The sequence below is a fragment of the Ixodes scapularis genome, unplaced genomic scaffold (assembly GCF_016920785.2).
Source record: "Ixodes scapularis isolate PalLabHiFi unplaced genomic scaffold, ASM1692078v2 PGA_scaffold10__122_contigs__length_95168666, whole genome shotgun sequence".
NCBI classification, from domain to species: domain Eukaryota; kingdom Metazoa; phylum Arthropoda; class Arachnida; order Ixodida; family Ixodidae; genus Ixodes; species Ixodes scapularis.
The window spans coordinates 9,884,698-9,901,910 of NW_024609836.1; the positions used below are offsets into that span (position 1 = coordinate 9,884,698).

The 17,213-nt window shown below is 47.6% G+C and overlaps 1 pseudogene; it reads right to left on the reverse strand.

The window, feature by feature from the left end:
- Positions 1 to 9,357: 9,357 nt before the first annotated feature.
- On the reverse strand, positions 9,358 to 10,092 carry LOC120836648 (annotated as a pseudogene).
- Between the last annotated feature and the right edge of the window lie 7,121 nt (positions 10,093 to 17,213).

Here is a 17,213-nt window from a genome sequence, read left to right on the forward strand (position 1 = left end):
ACAATCAATGCCATTCTGATAGTGGTTCGTGCCCAATCGTTGAGATAGCGGGAATAGCCTTTAACAATGCGTGGAACTCAGCGCACGCCCTAAGCTCTGCCAACGTCAGTGGGCGCTGCTACTGCGCGCCGCCCTCCTGCGCATGCGTAGACCCTCTCCCGTGACCCTTGCTTCCTGCGGTTGCCATTTTCGTAGGACATCGTCCAGCAACATTGTCAGCACCTATCTCTTTGCGTAGTTCGCCTCCTTTTATAGAAAGCAATTGAAAACCCAACACCACGATGCCAGTCTGTTCTAATGGATGGAAGAACGTCGGGCTACACTTGGAGTAGAGTGGAAAGTTGGGCTAGTTGGTAGTTATTCCTCTTGGTTTTAAAAGCGCACAAAAGACGAGGGCAGAGTAAGAAACACAAACGACGGACGAGCGCTCACTTGCAACTGATAGGTTTTATTGGAACCTCAGAAAACACAAAAAGCATCCGGCCCCCCCCGGCCCCCCCCCCCCCCCCCCCCCAGATCGCTCATGCGCACCGCAGCTCCTTGTTGTCAAACTACACATCTTAAAAACTGTAAAATCACGTTGTTTACGTGCTGACACGTGTCGTTGTCTTTAGAAACGCCAACTCGGCCTCAGTCAATGTAAAAGAGGGTTGGCTTATGCATCCCTCTCCCCGAGAAGCTATCTGAAAGGCCTCCAAGATCTCTCTCGCCCTCTGTTCTTTATACGTGCCCAAAATATTTGTGTCACCGACCGCTGGAGAGGAGCCGCACCTGTCACAGTGGACAGCCAGGTGGCCCGACGGAGTCGCTCGAAGAGAGACACGGTGCTCCCTAAGCCTTTCATTAACACAGCGACCAGTTTGGCCCACGTACATTTTGCCACAGGATAGAGGAATGCAATACACCACACAAACCCGACATCGAACAAAACAGTTCACATGTTTTTTTCCACAGCGTGCGGGTGTTGCCGTCGTCGCTGCGTCCGAAATCTTATAGCTGCCGAAGCTTCCGTGTAGACCTGCAGCTGAACAGGCGTCTGCCACATGCACCACAACCTGCTGTGACATCGCCAGGATCGCGGCAGGCGACAAGACGCTTCAATTACGTCATCGGGAGGGTATCACGGGATTACTTTTTAGGACACAGAAGTCGGAGACGCGTTCTAGGCACCACACTAGGGTCACACCATACTCATTTCACTCGCAAACGCTTTGTGCCTTTTCCCACTTTTCCCTATCCGAATCGGTGGATACGGCTGAACACTTTAAATCGGGTGGCGGCTTACGCCTCCTGTCCAGTGCTTTTACGGTAATCTTCCTCACACTTAACTGCACCACTTCGGTTTTGTATAGAAACAGCCATAGAGACGGCTCTGAAAAAGTGGCCCCGATCTGTCCTCCAGAACCGAGCTAATGGCGAACACAACGCCGCCATTTCTCCCGCAGCGGCCACTCGAGGAACTGCACATTACTTCTATTTTGGCTTTAATCGGAAATTTTGGCGCCGAAACAGATACAGCGGAAGAGGCTACATGGGTGCCACCCCCGCCTCCGCAGCGGACGCGCCGCGAATTACTACGGAAGGTACAATGCACCTAGGTCGGGACGCGCTACCTGAAAGCACCGCTGAGGCATGGTTGTATAAAAACAATAGTAATTGTTCCGCAAAACCTTGCAAACTAAAGATTATAAAAACATCACGCGCCCTTCATTTTGTACTAAACTCCAAAAAAATTCATACAAAAAAAGTCTTTTCCGTTTGTTTTTACACAAAAACATGCTTTCTAAAAGCTCAAGGTGACCACAGTACAGACAAATGATAATGAGTGGCGCTGTTGTCGCATTTAGCTCGGTCTTGGTGGACGCCAGTGGCCCAGGTTTCGACGGCGAGTTTCCCAACTGAGTGTTCTAGTAGCGTTGATACTAATAACGGGTTCGTTTCACGGCACTCGTGCCCACGCATGCCCACTCGCAGCGTGGAGCGGGTTCGTTTCAGCCGGCACTCCACGAATGGTTGCACTCTCCGGGTTCGTTTCAGCGCTGGCACCCCACGCGTGCATGCACTCGCTGCACTGAGGAAATCGGGAGTGCGCCAAAATGCAATCCCGTCATGCCTCGCTCCGTCGAGGAGCGGGAGCAGACGACGGAGGGTTCGTCTGCTACGATGTGTCGAGCAACCGAAAGGAAAAGAAAAAGTAGATTTTCTGATAGAAATCGCGTCCCGCAAGCAACGAAATCAAACGCGAGCTTGAATTGTGAGCATCTGCTATTTCACGAAGGAAGCAATTGACAACCCGTGATTTATTTGCAGGTTTTAAGTCGTCTGTTGCCTTATAGCCGCTCAAATATACCAGTGTGCAAAAAAAAAAATTCTTAGAACAAACGCATCAGCGGCCCCTTAGATGTTTAGCACCATCCGTGTGCGGGTGAAATATTGAACATATGTCGATAGAACTCCCCCAGCAGAAACCTGCGACTGCCCAATAAGCATGAGAGAGAGCTAAACAAAGGGACTTTACCCGAGGCTTGGGCAACATCATCATGTTTAACATTTACCTACGTCAGCTAACTCCCCGCGTCGTATTTTGTTCGAGAAAGCTCTCGTTCTCGACTCCCTCACCAAGGCTAATATCTGATCCACCTGTAATGACGATCGAAATCGAAAGTCCCACGAAAAGTTTTGCTGTATATTCCAACAGACTACGACAGCCAAGTTGCTTAAAGTCATCGCAAATATAAACTACAGGTTGCAGCGACCAACGTTTGTAGATAAACGGTAGCCACTGCACTTACCGGTGTTTCGATTGAACAGGTGGGACTAACAGTAAACACTGTGTAAGGCGCAGTAGTGCAAGTGGATGATTCCTAAAAAGGATCACAGTTAAAAAGTAATCCACGCAAAAAATACAAAAATAGAAAAAAAAAAAGAAGTTCCTAGCGCGATTTGAACCCGGGACTTTCACGCCGTGAAGACAAGTACCGTCGCTCTAACCTCTCGACCACAATAGAAATTGTTTTTTTTTTACCTTTATTAGAGCATACACAACACAAACACGTTCAGGCTAAGCGTACAGTCTTTTGATTAGCACATATCAATTAATACGTAGGGGGCTCTTTAGGAGTCTCTCACACATCCCAACCCACTCAGGTACAGTATCCTGATGCGCATAGGTACTACGTATTTCAGTCACAAATTCTATAAAGTATGCCTCAATCGGTCGCGGGTTAAGGTCCGCATGCCTCACCGCCATCCGTGAACACCAGATGCTGTACAGGCCAATTAACTTTATAAGGTCGTACGGTACAAGTTCCTGTGAAGTAATCGGAAGAAAACGGATCGAATGTGCTGTTATTTTTAGGTCTTTTTATAAGGTTCTCTGTGACACGTCCCAAAACAACAGGGCATCCCAACAGAAAATAAACACGTGCTCTATAGTTTCGGGGGCTTTACACAGCAAGCAATTAGTGGTCCAAGGAACAAAAATACCTTTCTCGTGAAGCCACACTTTCACGGGAAGCGTCGAGGTATGAAATTTGAAAAAAAAAAAAAAAAAAAAAAACTTTTGCCACGTGGCTGGATTGCCATTCTCTTGACTCGACAAAGAACATCCTGACCGGTTTCCTGGTTGTACAGCGCACGATACAAAGGCTCCGGGAAAAGAGTGTCATACAGGGCGTTGGACAAACATTTCTAGTTATGCAAGACAAATATTCTCTGGAATAGCGCACCGCCAAAAAACGGTATGCTTCAACGACCTCCTTTAGAAATCCAAGAATTCTTGTTGACTGCTCGCCATGACTCGAGACCAAAAGGAATGCAAGTGCCCGGCCAGTTTCGTCTGAAACACCGCGCGCATGAAAGGCTGTTCAGTATCCCGTAGGAAAATGAATCGCGACACGAGCTGCCGGACAAACAAATGCGATAAACCTAATCCCTCTAAAGGATTACGGCGGAAGAGGTTATTTCTTTTCATTGGCTCCCAGTTTGATTTCCAGATAAATGTAGCACATATCCTATGAACTTTCCTCATTACACTTTGAGCACAATGCAACACCTGAAACACATACATGAGCCTAGCAAGAAGAAATATGTTGCAGGCCGTTGCTCTAGCAAAAATTGATAAGTCGCGGTTTGGCCACCGTGATACCCGCTTTTTCAATTCAGCTGTGGTTTCGGACCAGTAAACACTTGAATTACGCATGTGCTGGAGTGGTACACCGAGGTACTTCGTAGGTGTTGAGCTCCATTTGATACCTTCAAACTCTGAGGGCTTTGTGGCCCATGTACCGTGCCAAAAGCCTGCGCATTTTTTTCTAAATTTACAGCCGCACCGGTAATTTCGCAAAAGTGTTTAACTAAATCAATAACGCTGCTTACACTTTTTTTGTCTCTGCAAAAAACTGCTACATCATCAGCATAAGCCAATACCCTGACTTCTATGGAGTTAAGCGTAAATCCATGAACGTTTCTGTTGTTAGCAACGCTCAAGCAGAGAGGCTCAAGATAAAGCGCAAATAATAAAGGCGAGAGTGGGCAACCCTGACGTACTGAGGAAATTACAGGGATGCTGCAAGTTACGCTACGGTTTACAATTAGTCGCGTAGAACAGCCACTATATGCAATTCGCACGCCTTCATAAATAACATCGCCAATGTTGATGTGCCGCAAAATGGCCCAAAGAAATTTATGGCATACGCGGTCAAATGCTTTTTCTAAATCAATCTGAAGCATGGCAATCTGATTTTTTTTCTTCTGTGCAACATTCTTAAATGCTTCTGGCTACGTGAACGTTCGTTTGGATCGTCCTGCCCTTTATGCCACACGTTTGGTGGTCACCCACCAATTCGCAAATTACGTGCTGTAGCCTTCCATTGAGTATTTTGGCTAATATCTTATAATAGACTTATTGGTCGATAACCTTCTACACGTCGTAGCTTGTCGGCGTCCTCTGATTTTGGAACTAGCACAGTGTGCGTTCTAGAAAAAGATTGCGGTAATGATTTTCTTTTATAAGATTCCTCTATGACAGCGAGAAGAATGGGAGCGAGTACTTTTCTGAATTTCTTGTAAAAACTTGAACAAATCCCGTCTGGGCCTGGAGTTTTACCACCGGGCAGGTCGCCTATTGCCTTTTCGACTTCCTCCAGGCTTATGGATCCCTCCAGCCATTCCTTTGTTTTGTCATCTATTCTCGGCATAAAAGACAGCAGTTCGTCAATTCTGTCTTCTTGTCGTTCTGGTGTGAGCTCGAAAAGTCGTCGATAATGCTCCAGAAAGGCATCCTCAATGCTTGCTCTGTCTGTAGCTATGGTACCATTTCTGTCTATTTCGAGGATTTCTTTGGACAAAGCATATTTCAACGAAATTTGAAATATTCCCGTCGTGTTCAAAAATAGGTTGAATATGATCCACAATATCCGTAAATGACAATCGCACGTTTGTATTTTGAGCCTGGTGGCTGTATTTTTTGTTATAAACGGCCCACTCTGGCAAGCGCTCGGAGAAGGCCCAGCTTAGAGCACGTGACATCCAACGCAATCGTGACGTAGGTCGTCTCAAGACGAGCAAAGCTACGGCGAGGCTGACGTCGAGAGGACGGCCTAGTCGTTCCAGCCACCGAAGCGGCTGCTTTTGTACGAATTTTGAGTGACGGGTTAATCTTCTATAACCTTCTAGGGGGACAATAGCGACTTCTGCGACACACAAAAGGCATTCTCAGGAAGAGGGGAGTTCCTCCTTCCCATCTTCTCTCGTCGTGGCCGGAGATGAGACAACCTCCGTCACTAGCTGTCAAGGTTCCTAGACGAGCATTACAAACGAGGCGTTCGCGACATCCACCAAGTGCTCTTTGATAATTGTTTAATTCGTTTTAAAATTCCTTTTCGAGAATTTTTGAACAAGATATTGGTATGTTCTATGTGATACTGCTCTTTTGAACACATATAGACCAAAAAAATGAGCGCCGAAATTTTATTGTAGTATAAAGAGATACTGAATCGAAACTTAAAATATACAGGAAACACCTAGAGATAAGTCAAATGGAATCAGATTAACCTGTAATTGGTAATCGCATAGTCATATTTCAAGCGGATGGCTATATTTTTCGTTCTAGATACCTGGATTTCGGCGAGCGCTTCAAAATCAGCCGTCGGAGAGCGCGATGCATCTCGGGAGATCCGGCGCGGTCTTGACGTCATCATGCCTCGGAGGGCCAAGCGTACCGTAGTTACGAGTCTTGCCACTTGGTGGCGTCAGCGTGTTACAATCTCGCATAGTCGAAGTGCCCGACGGCTGTAGTAGCATATTGCGGAGCCGGCGGAGCGGCTTCGAGTGAAATGGTAGCCGACCAACGCGACGAGAGCGGTGGTTAGATGACATTAATAAGGACGAAGATGCCGCCACGCCGCTACATCACCAGGCCATGATGGCCGAGAAGCGATTCTGCCTAGAGTCGTATTTGTGCGACCCGTCTCTCTTGTCTTCGTTGTCCGCAACAGGTAACAGAGCTTATTCGCAAAACGATCTTACAGCAAAACCTAAGAAAAGTGCCGTATTCACGAAGCAAAATTATCGCAAGTTTTTCGCACGATGAGATCCTACGACCACGCCTACGACAGCCACAAAGCTTTACGCACTTTTTATGATCAAATTTACATCGCCGGCTACATCGCTCGCTTACGTCGTCGCAACGACCAACGTGCATTTCTATGTGCTCTCTGTGCGCGTCCCAACGAGAGAAAAGAAGAAAAAAAAGTAATTGAAACTGAACGCCGCGGCGGAGACAAACGCTAGAACCACGGATACCTGAAAAAGCTACAACGACAAGGACCCACCGACCAAGCGACCACCACAGACGCTAGGCTTATCAAAACACTTCGACGATCCGGGGCAAGACCATCTGCACACGATCGGCTGGCTTGATGAATTGAATACGCCCACGCGACCTCTGTGGACCCTCCTCGAATGAATAGTTTGAACCCTGACCTATAATTTGGGGTAAGAAGGCCAGTCTTTCCCCTCGTCGTACCTAGCTTGTTTTCAGATGCAGCGGTGACGAACGATCTCGTCGAGAAGGGACACTCTCCTCGATTCGATCTCCTTTTTTTTGTGTGTGTGTGTTATAGAGCTCAAATAAAAGCCATATGGATTGCCTTCGCAACTTGGGTACGTACACGTTTTTTAGATGTCCATTTTATTTCGACATGATACGCCAAAACATGTCGAGTGAGAGCAGTTTTTGGGAGCGACTCAATGCTGGTCCAATCTTTCTCAGCCGAGCGTCTCGTCAGCATCGAGTTGCGATTGTCTAAAGGCCCAACGGTTCATAAAATCGGTTGTAAAAGACCGTTCCCGAAGCGGTTACCAAGAACGCAATGCCAGTGCGGTTCTGCTCAGCGCGAACAGGTATTTACGTGGATCTTGCTAGCTGACACTCTTTTACTTCAAACGTATCTTCCTGGACGTTGGCTCCCTCCCGCATCCCCGAAAAGCGCCGCAGGGATTTGTTTACGCGCGCCGCTTTGCAGAGCCGTATACGGGCCGTCGCCTTTCAGCAACGACGGTAGTTGTGATCGAGTTCGTTATCAGATGCGGTCGACGAAGGCGGCTATCTCGTGATCAGGAAAGGTGGGCATGCGGGCCCGTTTAAACAGACATTTCGTAGCGTGAATATCGCATCGCACGTACACAATCTCCAAACCACCCCAAAGAAGCGTTGCCGGAAAGACCACCCGATACTAAAACGAACGGTGGCCAACTCTGCTGTTGCTTTCTTCACCGACGCTCCTCGGTACTACGTCCAGGCCTAAGTAATGCCTATGAGTGACCGTACTTCCCGTTGTGGCGCTGCTCTTACGGGCATGTTGTCGTCACGACATTCCATCGAAGCTTCACAGACATCCACGAGGTGGTTTTTGGTTATCGTTTTATTCATTTTAAAATTCGTTTTCTCGCGTTATCCTACGGAATATTGATATCGGTGAAGTCCTATTTTAACCCTCTTTATGTTCAAGCAAAGAGATGGGCTCTAGAATTTGGTTTCCGTACCCGTTTAAGGCATGTTTGGTGGGTTGCTCACCACAGAGAAACCGCTGTGTCCTCGAGCGTATCACAGCGCCTTCGTATCGCTCTTTCTGGAATTTCTCGAGACGTGATTTGACATTCGCGATATCCTTTGCTCCCCCAACCAGGGCATTCACATTCAGCTTCGCACAAAGTGCGTAAATCCTTCTGCAGTTTTCGTTCTTCTGCCCGAGCGTACACTTCAGCGTGCTCGATCTCTCGATTGCTGACATTTTTACTTGCTCCTTGAACCGCTCCCATCGTCCCATTGGACATGTCTCATTCTGCTCTGTTATTTTCCTTAACAGGTCATCTACTGTAGCTACAAATGTTTCGTCTTTAAGCAGACTGGTGTTCAGCTTCCACAACCGCCAATTAAACTTTGCCTTGGGAATTTTGTTTTCTCCAATTGCGACCTTTACGAGGCAGTGGTCACTAAAAAACACCGGTTTTACACAATAAGAGCTAATGTTATGTACAATGTCAGCAGAAGCATAAACACGATCAAGGCGTGCGTGCGAAGACTCTTGAAAGTGCGTAAATTGAAATTTTTTAGTTCCCCTCAATATGTGGAAAACATCTTCCATATTGTTTTCTGCTATTATTTCACTCAGACGATTTGCACTAACATCGTTATTACGCGTTATTCGAAATCTATCACCTGCATCGCATACACAATTATAGTCACCCAGTAATACAGTGGTCCGATTTGATTTGATGTAGTGTGACATATCGTGGAAGAACAGGGTTCGCTCACTGACTTTACACGGGGCATAGACACAAATAATTTGCCACTGTGCACAAATTAAAGTCACATATTATAAAACGTCCATGAGCATCGGTGATGAGACTTACATCAGAGAGGGGGACCGATTTCTTAAGGAACAAAAAACAGCCTCCTGCCGTGCCAACTGCATGCGTTACACATACTTCGTACGAAGTAAGAAAGGGTTGTAGCGCCTTCGTAACTTGCTCTTCCTCCGACATTTTTTTTTCTTGTATACGGCTAAAAAGTCTACTTGCTCTTCGTGAAGCAAACGTAATAGCTGATACTGTTTACAAGTAGAATTTAAACCTCTAATATTGAGTGTACCCAGCGTTAAGCAAATAGTAGAAAAAAATGGGAAATTTGGATGCAAACATTATTGAGGCGGAGGAGGAGGTTTGTAATAAAGAGCGATTTACAACAAATTCACGCAAAACTTACATAATTCATAGCTGTGGCGGCAAACACGAGTAAATATTCAAATAAAGTAAAGAACTGTCGGTAACTGTTCTCTATGTGAACACAACCACCTACTGCGAGGTTTGCTCTCATTGGCCATACGGTGGAGCTCGGGGCTTGCGTTTCTTTCTTCCTTGTTGCTTGGTCCAGTCAGGCCCTTCAAGGTCGGGGTCTTCCTCTTCGACGCGATCTAGCGGTCGCTTGAAGGGATCCGAGCTGTCGCCCATTTCCGAGTCAACTTCGGTGGCATCGTCTAAGGAGAGGTCGTTCCCGTCGACTGTCTTCTGTCGCTGGCTTTTAGAGGAGCCTGGAGCGACCTTGTCGATGTCTGTGCCGTTTCCGACGCAGGCAGCTGTCTTGTCAGCTTCGAGAATCGATGCGGTGCTGTCTTCGTCTTGCGATGCGTCTCGTTTGTCAGCCCCTGAAGGTGTTTGGGTATGGGTGGTGGTTGGGTGCCCCGTTCCGTCTTCGACTTTCGAAGCTTCTTCTTCATCTATGAAAAATTCAGAGTTGTCTTCCTCGGGAGCCCGTCGCATTACAGTGGCGTACGTCCGGATGCAATCCTCTTGCTCATGATCAAAGCGATGGCACTTGTCACAGCGAGGGACGCGACATTCTCGGCGGATGTGGCCTGTTCTCTTACATCGAAGGCAGAGAGGCGCTCTTCCGGGGACAAGAACGAGAACGTTGCTGCCGAACAGACGCAGCTGGTGCGGAAGGTTTTCCTTGGTGACGCCTTCCTTTAGGTTGATTCTCACCACCAGCCTTGTCGTCGTCTGAACATTCTGGAAGCCTTTCGCCCTCCATGTGTCGTGGGATACTTTGTTGATTTTTCCATAAGGCTCTAGGGCCCTCCGCACTGTGTCGTCGCTCTTGTGAATAGGTATCCAGTGCAGCCGTATTCGTACCTCACACTTATCGGGATCGATGAGCAGGCACCTTTTTTCCTTCACCACAAGTTCCTCGGCTTCCAGAATGTTTCGCTTCGCTGTCAGGGAGTTGAAGGTGAAGAGCCAAACATGATTTATCTGGTACGCGCCGGCTCCAATGAGGTTGTTTAGAACGGCGTGGCGTTCCATTTCTCTTCGAAAATCGTCAATCTTGTATGGGCGTCCGGTAATGTCACAATGAGCGGATACAGAGTTCAAAACTTCAGTACCTGTAGGCAGTGACGGCAGAACCACTCGGTAGGTATCCTGGGACATTTCAGCAGATGAACCACGGCCGGTGAAAGCCGTTGCAGACGCTCCACGGGAGCTCATTTTTTTAAATTTTTTTTTTTTTTTGCGACCGTTTTGAACGGCGTCACGCGCTTCTCACCACAATAGAAAGCGCAGGACGCCGGCGCTGGCGGAGATATATAGATATTCTGCCACCGCTTTCATCTCGAGTGGCTTTTCCTTTATTTTGGATCATTTTTACCCATCCTGGCCGTAACTTTATCTGCCGCTCCTGCAGTATAAGGGGGCGGTCAATTGGACTCCAGTTGAAAGTCCCTGCAGTCAGTTTCTGCGAGCGAAATTAGGCTTTTGTGCTTGAAGCGATACGGATGTCTCCGTCATTAGGCAGGGACGCTAGGTACTTCCTTGTCCCCATGGAGCTGGTCACGTGACAGAAAAATTCCTCTTGGCCGCAGCCGCAGCCGCGGCCGCAAGATCAGCAAACCGGCCCAGGCCTTTAGAAACTCGTTGTCAGGAGGCACTACTCGTCACATGCTCGGTGGCTCGAAAGTTCAAAGCTATGTCTTTTCGACCTAAATAACTGTGTCATTGGTAAAAAATAATCAATAAATAAACATAACAATAAATGCAAAAATAAAAAGCTGGAGAGAGAAAAACTATTAAGAACCCGCCGGAAGTGTTGTATTCTTGCATATTAAGAGGCCCAGAACTATGAAACAAGTTTCTCCTACCAAAAATGTGTACAGACCAAAAGGAACACGTCCCAAGAGCGTGAAATGAGAAAAAAAAATATATATTTTTTATGACGCCTTGAATTTGAACATTTTTAGAAATCTTCCCCCATGAGTTAATTTATTCCTCAACGTGAAAAAAAACACAATAAATACATTATTTTGTATTCTGCAGATGGTAATGATATGTACTGTCTCTGGTGTTAATTTAAATGCGATACCCAAACAATGTTGGCGAAAAAAATTACCAAGTTTAGGGCATAATTGTCCGTAGGTACGTACATGTTTGGATATATATTCGAAACTCGTCTTGAAAAACAATAATCATATCTTAAGACGACACTCACTTAGGCTATATTGTCACGGGTGGCGACTAATAAACAAGAAATAAACAGGAATAAATAAACGTTTAATGCGGCGAACTTGTGCCAAAAATAAAAGGGGTACAAGAGATAATAACAGAGCGTCGCGGGCGTCGAAGTCGGCGTAGCTGCAGAGTCGAACGCTGGGGCGAAACTGAATCCTGCTTGCCAGGCGGAGCCACTTTTGTACACGCGTTGGCTTCTGGAGCATTCGATGTAGAAGGTTCGACGCGGAGAACATTCTAACCTCGAATCAGCTAGACGGTTCTCGAATTCACCAGAACATCACATTAGAGTGTAAACAAAAATGCGTAGCAGCGGCCAGGAATCGAACCCTGGCCCTTCGCGTGGGAGGTAAGCGCGATAACCGTTAGGCTACGGCCGCGCTGCCTACTTGGTGCGCGGCAATATATAGATCATTCTTAAAAAGTTTAACACCTCTACCATAAATAGCTTCGGCTGTAGCGCGCTTTAAATATGGCGCAAATGACAATTGTCAAAAACCCGTCGCCCTTCCTCGCTCCTTCGGGAATCTATTTTTCTAAAACCAAGCATGCCAGATGATTGAAATGAACGGCGTTGTCTGTCGCAATGGATGCGTCACCCCGTGTAAAACGTGTTCTGAAGTTCTACCAGGAAATAGCAGTGGCGAAGGAATATTTCCGAGCCCGCTTTTCCGACGAGTACCTGCAGAAAGTTAAAAAGAAATCTCTATACTGGGACACAGTTGATGTGCTCATACCGCCCCCACACTATCGCAGCTTTCCGGAAAGTGCGGATAAATCGGATGTATTTTGGCGCTTACGTAGATACCCTGTCCGAACGGCAGTCAAGAATGTTTTCCTACGATTCCATTTCGAAGTACTGCCGATCAAGACGTGGCTGGTGAAAAAAGTTTTTTTTCGAACCGTGGTCAACAAATTGTGCGTTGTGTCCGTTTCCCGAAACACTTGAACATGTGTTTTTGTACTGTACGAATGCGGAGCTTTTTTGGGCAGAGCTTCGAGCAGTGCTGCAGATAGATCTTTATGTAGAGTGGAAGAGCGCGAAGTTTCTGCTTTTCGGCGACAGTGCACGGAGTAGGGCATGGGAGCTGCTGGCACTCCTCGGTCTATACGCGCTCTGGCGGTCGAGGACGGATCACTTGGAGGTCCGAGAGGGATCCAAGCCCGCCTGGCAACACTTCTGCGACGGCTTTCTGTACGTGAGCAGCCTTCTTGAGGCGACGGAACAACAAGGGCTTGAATGTTGGTCGCTATTTGGAACACGCATGCATAACCGCGCTCTGAAGGCTCAGCGGTAAATAAGAATTCCCGGGCCACTTGGCGAGTGGCTGCATGGGGTGCATGTGACGCTACAGAGAAATGATTGAGCGAGATACATTTTGAATTTGTGTGTGAATCTCGGTCCTCGCCTGGCAAACAGTGCTCACTGACATGATAAGTGTATGGCAACCAATGTGATCATTTTAAAACTTTGCAAATAGACATACTTTTAATAAAAAAACGTTTTCTTGGAAAAAACAAAAAAAGGATCGGTGGCCGAGTGGGCTAAAGCGCACACCCAGCTCGACGCGCTTGAATCGAAAGCTCACGCTGCAGAACCCAGGGATCCTGGGTTCGAGCCCCACCCTGCCCGTTTCGATCTGGATGAGCATCGTACCGGCGTGCGGTCTTGGATCACTACTGCGCATGGTGCACGTTAAAGACCCCAGGCTAGCGGTTGTACTGCACTGGCTAAATTGCTCATCTACAGCGTGTGACTCGTCGCAACTTTAATGGCTGACCAACTACACGCTGTATTAATATCCCCATAACCCAATTTGCTTTTTTTTTTTGTGCGTATCAGTGATTACGGATGGGCGAATAATGCTTCGAATCCAGTAGAGCTGTCATTTATAGCTTCGACACTGCAAAGAAAATCGGTATATCGTGTCTTTCTTTACACTGTGTAATCTATGAATGACGCAGCGCTATCGGATTCGCACCAGGGTTGGACAGAAATACTCAAAAATGTATTTGAATACAAATACTGGGAAACATAAAAATAGTAGCTAAAATACTGGTACTAAAATATATCTGTAAAAACGTATTGCGATACGTATCGGAAATACATTTTGAGTAGAGGCAAAAACTCTTTGAAAATACAAATACAGGAATAGATCTTAAGGAGGGCAGAAATACTGATACTGCAATACATTTTTTTTTCAAATTTGTTTTAGACGCCAACTGATATGAAGCTCAAAGTTTGAAGTGGAAGTTTTTGATCCCGACATTACTTTGCCGTAGGCTTGCACTTTGACTTAAAGGTAGTGGTTTCGGACGAAGAGGTGTCTTTAATGGGCTCAAAAAACGTTCCATCAAGGATTGACCGCGATCCCTTCCCTGACATCTTGTCTGACGAGACGACGTCACCACGCCCCTGTCAACACTGGTCACATGACGTCACGGTGGAATGAATTGGTATTCTTTATCTGTAGGTGTGGCGTTGAACAAGAAACTTTACGCGCGCTGCTGTGTGAAAGGGCAATACACCTCGTTGAAGATCGTGCAGGCAGTGTCATTTGGAATTTTCGACAATAGTGGACCACCTGAAGCATCCTGGAACACGTGTCTCATTTTCTGTTACGGTTGAAAAAACGATACGGTGGCATTCCTGTTGTGACGGTCCTTCCCGCCAACCCTCTGCCACTGACGCATGGATTGCAGTCCTCCAGTTTTGCCAAGCATCATCCAAACGGAGACCTCGAGGATATTGCGACCTGATATTGCCAGCCGAAGTGCGAGCTCTCCGAGAAACAGCGCACTCGAGACGAGTCGCAGATTGCGAAGTCTGGTGTGCACAGCGAGGCCACGTCTGGCCTCCTTCCTGGGTTTTGGATCAATAGAGCAGCGGGTCACGTTCACGTCGACTGATGACGTTCTTGAGCCGTGCAATATTACGGGCACAGCCGCAGACGCATTCGGATATGGGTTGAACTTCATTGCGTGAGTTATCCTACTATTTCAAGTCAACCACCGCCAGGCTGGTGCTGCAACGGACTGTGACTCAGCTTTGCCAGCTGGGTGCACTAAAGGTTAGCGGCGAACATTGGATGGCAGCAAGCAATGACTCATGAAATCCCTACCTAGGGACCTGCGCCAGAAGATGCTCTGACTGCGCTCCTGGCACGCCACCTGGTTCGAGTCCCCGACCACGGAACACTTCTCAGAAGAGAGAAGAGAACGGATAAAAAAATCGTTTGGAGAATCGGAAGGAACCTTGGTCAGCATAGTAACAATGCCTCAGCATTCCCTTGACCCTGGAGCCCCCTAAAGTGAAAAAAAAAGGCGTTCGGACTTGTTTTTTTGTTTGTTTGTTTGTTTTTCGGGGGGAAAAAGGAGGGGGCTGGGTATTTTTCAAGCAATGTAACGAAATACATTTCATCTTGATTGTATAGCGATACAAATAAGCATTCCAAATGTATTTCGATACAGGAACACAGACACCGGTGAAAAAAGTGTATCGTGATACACAAATACAGATACGAAATGTATTTTTGAAATACTAGCGCGATACACTTGTATCGCGATACCCTGATTTACTGATTCGTACCACCACTCGCACGCCCCTATCTGTGATTTAAGACGCGATTAGCTGATACATGCGTCGGTATAAAATAGCGGATGGTTTCTAAGTGGCTCGTGATTGGACCTTGCGGACCTTTAGCTTTGGGATTTGGTCCATCGTAGAGTGAATCGAAGTATAGGGCATCCGGGTTGCGGTGATCACGTGGACACTGTTGAGCCCACACCGGGAGGAGAAACTTATGACGTAATGCACCGTAGTATTGACTGCGCTGTTGATTGCGCCTCACGTCGCACGCTAGAGTTAGCAGATTTCGTCGACTTGGCTAATTTGAAACTTTGCTGGCCAGTTTATTAAATGTATAGACGGAATCAGATCGTAATATCTGACATGTGGTTTTCCTAGATGATACTTAAGAGGGCTGCATAGTTTTCTCAACATTAAAGATGAAGCGGAGTTGTCCTTTAAGAATGTTTACGTGTCGGAAGGCGAAAGGGCATTATAGTCCCGTGGGAGAAATGCTTTTGAGTAAGGTTTCTACCGGTATTAAAGCTCAGGACGACGTATGGGACGGTTTCCTAAAGATCGACGCCAAGTACGGCGTCTAGGACGACGTCGCTCTCGACGACAAAGAGGACGTCGCTCTCGACGTCTAGGTCGACGTCGAGAACGACTCCTGGCGAAGGACACATAAAGAGGCTGCGGCGTATTTGCGTGGGCGGTCACGTTTGCCTGCGGAAGCCGTCGTAGATGTAGACGCTGCTGCCGATGTCAAGGCCGTAGATGTGGACGCGGTCCCCTCACAGTCTATCGCACGAAGGGGGGATCGGTGGTCGGGGGGAGAAAGAAGGAGACGCCGTTCGAAACGGTCGTGTTTTCAATGCTCTCCAGTGAAAACGCACCGGCCACAGGCCGGGGAACTGCTGAGGCTTCGGCCAGTACCACCGAAATGACGACTGAAGAGTACCGGACTGTACTTCCCCGTCTACCGACAGGTAATTTGAGTCTTAATTCTGTCTTTCTACACGGAGATCTCGCCGCGCGGCCATACCGAGCAACAGACTTCCGAGACGCTTTGCGGGACGTGGTTGACAGCCAGGATATCATCGGAATCGGCCAATTCCAGATGAGTCACGTCTGGATGGTGACTTTGGCCAAGCTTGTGACCAAAGCAGAGCTCCGTGTAAAGGGGCGTCGATGCCTAATCATCGACCCGGACACCAGAGACGTCAAACTGAAACTTCTTTGGCTACCAGTTCACATGGACAACCAGCGTATCGAAGAAGCACTGGCGCCTTTTGGCACGGTGCGTTCGATTGTCAGAGAAAAATGGCGCTGCGCCGGAATGGAGCAGATGGAGACGCTAAACAAAGAAGTGACTTTGACCCTTCACGAGGGAATGAACGCGAGCTAGATACCGCACCAGCTCACAGTGTTCGGCTGTCGAAGCTTGGTGCTCGTGCCTGGCCGCCCTCCACTGTGTCTACGATGCTACCGAATCGGTCACATTCGTCGCGCATGTAGGACCCCAAGATGGCGGTGAATGCCGACGTTATGGTCATGCAACAAGTGAGTGCGTAACCACCTATGCGGACAAGCTCCGACAAGCAAGAAGCCCAGCTGAAGATGTCATTTTAGAACACCTAATGGACATAAGCGAAGTGGTCGATGCAACAGTAGAAGTCATCTCTTCCAGCACCACTTCAGGGGTACAGCTGACAGCCCCACTGCACCCACCATCTGACGTCAACCCTGAGTCGGCGACGATCACTGCTGAATCTGAAAAGCCTGAACCGTTTTTGCAAGACAGCGAATTCCCTCCTTTAAGTACGACGTCAACGGTTGCTTCACAGGATTCATTAAATCGACGTGAGCGCTCGACCACGTCCAGTGGAGCATCTGTCAAACGACCCGCCCCAACATCGGAAAAATCGTCTCAGTCGTCTACCACGGATGTCGCTATCGGCCACAACAGCGACGAGAGAGGCGACGCAAAACGCAGGCCAGCTGAGGTGTGTGAGCACCATTAGAGTAAGGCCACACGGCCTGCTGACGTAGTGAAGGACGGTGATGAACTACCTCCTTA